Consider the following 8,464-nt stretch of genomic DNA (forward strand, 5'->3'; position numbering starts at 1 on the left):
AATCTTTTATTTATCAGTAACTTGTCGTATTTAACAATTTTGCATATCAAAAAAATTATTAAGAAATAATAATTATCTTTTACGTTTCGGAGGCCAGATGTTTCGTTTCGACAGATGTCAAATAGGTGAAGAAATAAGCTATCAAAAAAGGAACAACTGCGAATATATTCGAATTTATTATCCATTTCTGAAGACGGAGGCAGATTTTGGCCTCCGAAACGTAAAAGATACGTATAATTTCTTAATAATTTTTTTTGATAGACAAAATTGTTGAATACGACAATTTATTGATAAATAGAAGATTTTTCTTTGTGAAAAATACTTTGATTTTTACGCAGTAACTTATCGGGGTAAACTAAAAAGTTTGCCCTTCTACACTTGTATAAAGTTCTCCATTATAATTTTTATATTTTTTCAGATTGTGAAAGGTAACAATTACCCAAAAAACGTCGATAAAAAAATTATTGAGAAGTTTTGGAAAGTAATCCTTTTCCATTTCACAAATTCAAAAGCACCTTATATGAAAACAGGTGTATTCTCCTAGACGAACGTCAAAAGACTAAAATTTTCAGTTATTACATTTAATAGTCTACAGTCTACATGAACACACGATTTAAGTATTCGGGGTCTACTTTTCAGTTTGCCCTTGATCACACTTCAGCGTCTTCTTTATTGATCTAGCATTATTTATTTATCAGATATATTATTAAGAAACTACTTTCAACTGTCTGTAAAGGCTGTGATTTTAGGCTCATTGCATTTGCTCAAAACATATGGTTCTTAGATCCAATGATCAATTACCCCACGGTGTGGGGATTAGTCATTGATTGCAGATGCTGGCGCGCTCTCCCGACTCTAGCTTCAGGGACAGGTCTCGTCCAGTTTACACTTTGAGAAATAATAATAATAATGAAGATGATAATAATAATAATGACGGTGGGATGGGCCCAGAGGCCGGACTATCGATTTCCACTACCTATCTTCTAGCCTGTACTAGGAATCGCGTTGAGATATAAAACCTCGGTAATCTTTAGCTCGCACAAGTTTCGGCTTTTGAGGTATTTCGTTTCATAAGAGGGCGATAAATGGTTAACGGATAAATAAATGTTGAACAGCATCCTGGAGAGGATGTGTAATTTCTAGACGAAAGCATCCTACATCTTCTAGATGCCAGAAAGACGTCTACTTACATTGAGGTGCAAAAGTGTGAAAAACTCTTCACTACAATTATCTGCTCGAAATCTTACAGATCTGATCATCGGAACTGTTGAGGAAAAACAAAGTTGTTGCTATATATGCACTTACCACTTCCACCCAACTCCACACTTCTGAAGTAGTGAAGTAGACTCCTGACGAGTTATAACAACTCGACATGAAGATCTGAAAAATGATCCTCCATAGTAGATCTTAAAACGTCCCAAAACTTCCGTTCACGGAAAACTGGATAATTGGAACTCTGTAGAATTTTCAGTTCGGAGTGTCAATGAAAAAGAACTATTGGACTAGAACTCATAGGAAAGTGGCCAAACAGCAGACGTGTGTTTCTGGCTACTTAACAATCCTCAGTACGTTACAGCCAGGTGTAAAGGATAGGCAACACTCGGTTATGAAAATGGGGTCGAAACAAACAAGCAGATTCATCATCAGGTGCAACTGCGGATTCGTGGCATCGTCGAAAAACAAGGACTACTATATAGTTTATGCTAATAAAATTCATAATGAATTGAATTGACAAAGCTCTCAAATTGATGAAGCTCAGATTGACCCTCGCTCCACCCTAAGGCGCCTCTATCATTAATTACTTCTCTCATCACTTTCAAGAAATTCAAGAAACATTTCCTATTTGAAGCTCAGGTCTTTCATTATTTGCGATGCAATTATACAGTTTGTGTTAATGTGGCCACATCATTGACGAACATTTCTGTATATTAAACTCTCATCACCAGGTTGAAGACTATGTAAAAACTCTGATATAATCAGTTTCAATTTGTATTTTTCAAACAATGCTATATTTTGTTTTCATGTAAATCTTTCACTACATACTGTAACATGAATGGTTGTGTTGTGTTATCAGTTTTTCTATTTGGCCCACCTTACTTGTAATTTATAGAACCAATTTTTCTCTAACGCTTATTTACTTCAGATACGTATGTGAAATAGCTCTACTAGCAGGAATTTTCCTGTTGAATTCCTCAGCAGCTTTTTGGTAACTTTTTATATTATCATCTAATAATCATATTATTTGATATGCTCTTGACTATTCCATTGATGCATCCAAAGCAACTAGCACCAAATGAGAATTTGGGTCTGCTCTCTGCCAATTTCCAAACCTTTGTCATATTTTCTTCAAGAACGAAACACAAGCACTACAGGAATATCCTTGAGGCGCTCTTAGAGCGGTGACTGTACAAAAGTAGTGATACACGTTGGATTTGAATCACTGGAGATCAAATCCATTTGGAAAAACGTTCTCAGGAAATTCATTTCATATAAACGCAGTTCTCCAAATGAAAGAGTTATGAAACAGTGAAGTTCACTAAATCCCTTTCAGAAGGGAAATCTTTTGTGGCAATTTTGATTCAACAATGAATTTCACAGAAAATACATTTTATGATAGCAATACATTTGTTATTTGCTACAAACATCTGTGATTACTGAAAACTGTCTTTGGTTTGGGTGGTACTAATAGCAAAATGATGTGATTTATTTGATTTATTGGAAAATATATTTATATAACTAGCAATATAGTCAATAAAGGTTTGAGTCAAATCACCTGAATAATATTTTCATAGTATCATAGTGTCAACAAATATTTTACCCGATTCTTCGAATTGACATAACTTCATTATTTATGAACCGCTTGAAATGAATGAAACACTTTTTATGCACTGCTTGGAAATTTTGGTGTAATAATGAATATTACTGTAGTTTTATCCCAACACCAAACCGTTATTTTTAACAACTCCACACGTCTTTCGATCACCACATGATCATCTCCGAAAGGAAGATTGAACAGGTTGGCTCAAAGAATTTTCCAGCGGAACCCCATTATAGTATTCCATATTCGATGGTCTATTAGACGTATCTAGAGAACAGAAAAAGATGAGAGTTTTAAATTTTGGTTACTGATGTAAATGATTGTGATCTATCGTTTGAAAATATTTTTATCACCGCAATATTGCCACATCTATATGTAACAGACATCAACTGGGAAATTTCAAGTGGAATACCCTATATATTATATCAATTTTGAATTCTGCATCAAAATCCAAATCACTTTTGTTGAGAATGTTTTATACTTTTCATCAGTTCGGACTTCCATTGTCTAATATAATATAAATTGATTTGAAAACCCTGAAAGAAACGATTAAAAAATTAATAAGATTTACTGAAAATAACAATTTCATTAAACAAAAAACTGAAATTACAAAGAATTAACATACAAGCAACAACCAAACAAATAAAAATTAAAATGTTAATAAAAGCTGAAAAAATAAAAATTATAAATTATTATTAACGAAAAATAAAAAATAAAACAGATTTCAAACCAAGTTATGTCACAACGTTTCGATTGTTACGGCCGATTTCATAAAGAAACATAAAGGTTACTTTAACTTTAAATGATACTTTAATAAATATTTTTGATTTCATAACCAAGTTAAAGTGTCCTTTAAGCCAAAAACGTCCTTCAAAGTTAAAGTGTCGATTTCTCTACTTCAACTCGCTAAAGTGTCATTTAACTACAACATAACCTCAATTTTAATAATTGTTATTTGTTGTGCTACTCGCTACGTTTGCTAGTTTTGTGTTCGTTTAGCCATAATAATCATAAAAATATGAATAATTTTGAAACGTCTAGCTCAAGTTCATCTGATGAAGAATTTATTTATACTAGAAGACCAAAAGTGTATAGGAAAAGAACAGACTGCTTCGAAAAATATGATGAGCTTGACTTTTACCAACGTTTTCGCTTAAAAAACAAACTGTTTTGTATCTACTAGATGAAATAAAAGAACAAATTCAGTTACCTACTAATAAGTAAGTTGTAAAATTTGTATTATTAACAGAATTATAAAAAAATTTATTTATTTTTTAGAGGTGGGTGCATTACACCATTACAACAAATATTGTTGACTTTAAGATTCTACGCATCAGGAAATATGCAAATAATCGTATCAGATTTTATGGGAGTGTCTAGAAGTTCAGCTAGCAGGATTATCAAAAAGGTGTCTATTGCTATTGCCTCACTAGCCCGACAACACATTCGCATGTATGAAAATAAAAGGGAATTGGAAGAAGCAGTTGAAAAATTTTATGAAATAGCTTCATTTCCCAAGACCATTGGAGCAATTGATTGCACATTAGTTAAAATTGATTCTCCCGGTGGAAATGATGCAGAAATATTCAGATGTAGAAAATCTTATTTTGCATTAAATGTTCAGACAGTAAGCGATGCTAAATTGAAAATAAGAGATATTGTTGTGAGATGGCCAGGATCGGTGCATGACCAAACAATTTTTAATAATAGCAGTTTAAAGCAAAAATTTGAAAATGGTGTATTTGGTCAGTATATGCTAATTGGTGACAGTGGATATTCTCTAAAGCCATATCTTATGACTAAGTTACAACAAACTAGAACACCTGCTGAAAATTTATACAATGAGTCTATAATAAGGACTCGAAATGTAGTAGAGCGTCAATACGGTTTATGGAAAAGACGATTTCCCGTTTTGAGGTTTGGCATGAGACTAAAACTAGAAACCACAATGGCAGTAATAGTCGCAACTGCAGTTCTTCATAACATTGCCATTGATATGAATGATAACTTTACTGAAGAAGATGAAATAGAGGAAGACGATGAGGATGTATTACCCCCCATGGAAAATAATCCAAATATAGCAGAAAATATAAGGAATTTGATAATTAATGAACATTTTGCTAGATTGTAAATACTAATAATAATTAAAAATCAGTTTTATGAAACATTTAATTTATTTAATTGTTTTTCTTTTAATTTGATTTCTAAATCCAATAAAGTCATTTTTTTTAAATGTTCTTCTTCTTCTCTCTCCCTTCTCCTTGATCTCTCCTTCTCCTCTGCTTCTACCGTTTTTTCAAGAAGCTCCTTTTTCTTTTTATAATAATCTTCTTTTGCATTATATAACGGGTTTATTTTGGTTGGGTGTAGTTTTCCGTTGGCTTTTCTTTTTAAATTATTAGGTGCATAACTACTCCAATCGATTTTTTTCTTAATATGCGTTTGCTGGGAACAGACAAGAGTTATATAATAAAAATTACAACTGTACCACACACAATTCAAAACTCACTTTTTTACTAGACATGCTCCCTGAGGGTGTCACTGATGTAGGAGGTGATATCTGGTTCTCCTCCAATACAATTTCTTCAGTAAATTCAGGTACTATCTAAAAGCAAATGTACTATTACATTTTTTGAGGTCCTAACTTAAATATTAGCTTTAATCAGCATAACAAATTAAAAGGTTTGGGAAAAAAAGTTTTTGGCTTTCTACTTCTCCATCTTGATACAAAAAAAAATGTAGGTATCTTCGAAAGAAAGGAAGGAAGTAATCAATTTGAAAATAAGTAACTCTATACATAGATGTGTAGATCATGCGAAGAAACAATTTTCAGACACATACTGGAAGGAAGCCCTCCTGAAACAGCTACTTTCATATGAACATTGAATTACACGACAGAAAAAAATTCTTTCGAAACAATACTGAACAATGAATACTGAATTATACAGAAGATACTTTGTAATGTAATTCAATGTTTATATGAAAATAGCTGTTTCAGGAGGACTTCCTTCCAGTTATTATCTGAAAGATGTTTCTTTGCATGATGTACACATCCATGTATAGAGTTACTTATTTTCAAATTGATTACTTCTTTCCTTTCTTTGGAAGATTCCCACAAAATTTTTGTATCAAGAAGAAGTAGTAGAAAGCCAAAAAATTTCTTTCCCAAAAATTAATCACTCCTAAAAATATAAACCCTTCAATTCAAAATAAAAGGTCTTTCCGAACTATGGATTAGTAGTGAAAAAAATCTATATTTCTACGCAATCAGTAGATTGCGTAGAAATCTCTGACATTTCATCTTTGGCTTCTCCTGCTGCAATTATTGTCATTTCTGAATCCTGTAACAATATATTCAGAATAATTAATATTATACAAGTATGTTCCCAAGACAAAAAATAACAAATTTATCTTGACAACTATTAACAGGTTGCTAATATATTATCATTTGAAAAACGGTTTATTTACTTACAACAAATTGTTGAGGATATTCTTTTAGAAGTTCTTCCTTTAAAACTGAAGATGATGCATCCATTCCAATACCACATACAATTAATATTTAATTTTATTGCCCTAACCAATACAGATAAAATCATGAAAGAAATAATGTTTTTAACCATTAACCAAATTTTAGTTTGGTAACTGTTAAAACAAAATGATTTGGTTATAAAAAAATGTAATTACATTTATGAAATCGCTATCCAAGCTGTTATTCAAACCCACCACCGTTTTCATATTTATTATATTTAGGGTTGCTTCTGTTACAGGATCTAAATCAATTTTTATTGCGGGACCACCCCCTGTTCCCGTCATATATGATTTTTGTTTCGCCACATCCTTTCTAGCTTTTGTTTTCAGATTATCAAATTTTGCTTTAATCTGAGATATACTTCTCACTTGTATATTTCTGGAGTTGAAGCTGGAAAGTACTTTGCGCCATGCCTCTTCCTAAAATCATATTTAAATTTATTAATATTGAGGTATCTAACTACATAGATATATATAGTTTTAATTTATTATTTCAAGCTCACACCCTTCACCCTTGATGAAGTAAAATTAGGGTTATGATTACATTAACATGTATTCTACAATAAATAAAATACACACAAAAAATTGCTTGTACTTGTAATACATACCTTTTCTGCATTCGTTACTTTATTAGTAGTTTTGCATTCTAAAATATGCTTGAATTTTTCAATTTCTTGTATTAAATTCATTTCTTCCTCCCGAGAAAAATTTGACGAGCGAACTTTCTTATTATTATTTACCATTTCCATTTCAGTCCAAATCAATCGTCCTCACAAATACAAATAACAAAAACATCAAACACCACAACTCTTAACCTTACTTATTCAAACACTGAACTTAAATACTCGTCAAATATGACAAATCTTGTCAAAATCCATGAATTCCAGGTTGACCAACATCTTAAAAATTACTTAAAAGATACTTTATGGAAAGGGCACTTTAATATTAATTATGAAACCAAATGACGGCAACAGCTACTTTAAAGGGGACTTTAGTGTAAAGTCTCCTTTCGGTAAAGTGGACTTTAGATATTGATTATGAAATCGGCCGTTAGTATCTACAATCGTCTTCGAGTGATAACTCGAAGACGATTGTGAATCACCCGATTTTGAATTATAATTTTTATTTTTTCAGCTTTTATCAACATTTCAATTTTCATTTGTTTGGTTGTTGCTGGTATGTTAATTCTTTGTAATTCCAGTTTTTTGTTCAATGAAATTGTTATTTTCGGTTGATCTTATTAATTTTTCAATTGTTTTTTTCAGGGTTTGCAAATCAATTTATATTATATTAGACAATGGAAGTCCGAACTGAAGAAATACTCCACGAAACATTGTCAACCACCTTCAAACAAATGTTCTATACTTATCTCTCATCGTTTTTAAAACAATAATTATTTTGTAATTCTTTTTTTGGCGAAAACATAGTATTTTTAATATTGAATATTGCATAATACATCACTGATTCATCAAACTCAACTTCTGACAACATTGAGATAAGATATGGTGGATGTTATTTCAGAATGGAACTCAAATCTTGTTTTATACAGAGTGCCTGAAAAACACGTCTCAATTTGTATTTTTGATAAACGACCAAAACTAATTTTTTTCAAATAGAACACCCTGCATATTACTCAATTTTTGAATTCAGCCAAGCAATGTGAACAACTTCTATCAACTATGTCCTATACCTATCTCTGACCGTTTATGAGATATGAACTATTTAAAAAAAATGCTTCTATGCAAGCATAAAATTTCCAATAAAATCAAAAATCAAGTTCATAATACACACATTCTTAAAATTTCAGCGTAGGTCTCGGGCCTCCGAAAATTCACTCCTTCAATACATATGGTGAAACTTTTTCTACTTCCAATCATCTACTTGAATATCAAAATAGTTTTAAACATTAATTTTGAATTTCCCAACCGAATTACGGCAGGGATAATGGTGTGTACTAAGTCTGGTTTAAAAAACAAAATAATGAATTTGACAATAACTTGTTCAAAACTAATCAATACAGTTTATTGTATGATTTTCACTATAAAGTATTTTACAAAAACCGCGACACACGTTTCGCTATACAATAGCTTCCTCAATCGTAAACTGTCCGACTGTGAT

At 31.5% G+C, this 8,464-nt stretch overlaps 1 long non-coding RNA gene across 1 annotated transcript; it reads right to left on the minus strand.

Annotated features, from left to right (window-relative positions):
* Nucleotides 1-4,973: 4,973 nt before the first annotated feature.
* Nucleotides 4,974-5,926, minus strand: LOC141487057 (uncharacterized). Its single transcript, XR_012468183.1, has 2 exons — nucleotides 5,328-5,926; nucleotides 4,974-5,263 (listed from the first exon to the last, which is right to left on the minus strand). It is a non-coding gene; the product is annotated as an uncharacterized lncRNA (long non-coding RNA).
* Nucleotides 5,927-8,464: the final 2,538 nt, after the last annotated feature.

Source organism: Leptinotarsa decemlineata, unplaced genomic scaffold, assembly GCF_025532065.1.
Source record: "Leptinotarsa decemlineata unplaced genomic scaffold, Ldec_3_MD MMD2_tig00078360_RagTag_RagTag, whole genome shotgun sequence".
Classification (NCBI taxonomy): domain Eukaryota; kingdom Metazoa; phylum Arthropoda; class Insecta; order Coleoptera; family Chrysomelidae; genus Leptinotarsa; species Leptinotarsa decemlineata.